Source organism: Sinocyclocheilus grahami, unplaced genomic scaffold, assembly GCF_001515645.1.
Source record: "Sinocyclocheilus grahami isolate Dianchi unplaced genomic scaffold, SAMN03320097.WGS_v1.1 scaffold1275.1, whole genome shotgun sequence".
Taxonomy (NCBI): Eukaryota; Metazoa; Chordata; class Actinopteri; order Cypriniformes; family Cyprinidae; genus Sinocyclocheilus; species Sinocyclocheilus grahami.
In genome coordinates this window covers 584674-585697 of record NW_015506454.1, presented here as the reverse complement: position 1 = coordinate 585697, position 1024 = coordinate 584674, and positions in this window count along the sequence as shown.

Sequence of the window (1024 nt, the reverse complement as noted above, 5' to 3'; positions counted from 1 at the left end):
GTGTGAGTGTGAGAGTGTGAGTGTGTGTGTGTGTGTGTGAGTGTGAGTGTGTGTGTGAGAGTGTGATTGTGTGTGAGTGTGTGTGATTGTGAGTGTGAGTGTGAGTGTGGTTTGAGGATGTGGGCAGGAAGCCGCAGGTGCTTTGAGCTCCAGCTTCTGAATGGAGAGTCGTGTGGTTTCGTTTCTGTCAGCCTCAGAATATCTCACCTTTATCATCACTTTACAGCATAACTTTAACGCATCAGATGAGAGTGGAACTGCAGATCTGGAGCCGCTCATTCAGTGTTGAGTGTGTGTGTGTGTGTGTGTGTGTGTGATATGTTTAGCTCAGCGGTTTACCTCAGTTCACATTCACAGCAGGTTCACATGATGGTTTGCTGTGTGAATGTGCTGCTCATCATCAGACTTAAGCAGTTAAACCCTTGAGGTTCGTGTTAAATACTCACAGCTAGATACGAGACACAGTGGAGTGATTATTACACAATGAAAATATTAATGGCACAAATAGTGTAAAAAAGTGAAGTGTCAAAACATGTAATAAAAGCAGTGCTTCCATGAGAAATATATTTATTTTAACGAAATAAACATAATCTGAACAGTTGAATAAGGTCTAATGGAAGACTTCAGATGAGCAGGTGATGTTGTTTGTGTGTTTTGTGATTTTATAGATTAAATAATTGTCCGTTTCTATCTTGGGTGATTCAGTGAATGAAATAATGCTTCAAATTATGAAACATTTGAGATTAAAACAAAACGTTCCTACATTATATTAATAAAATTATATTAAATAATATTAAGATTAATTTTTGTATAAGAATTTGTTTATTATATTTACCCTAAAATCATATTGCATAATATTCAGTATTATTATAATGATAACAAATACATAAATATTAAATAGTAAACTCTATATAATATAATATTATTTAATATTCAATATTATTCATAATGACTAAAGTATCCTAAATCATATGAAAATATTTTAAAAGTTATTTAATTGTTACATTTTAAATTATTCATTAGC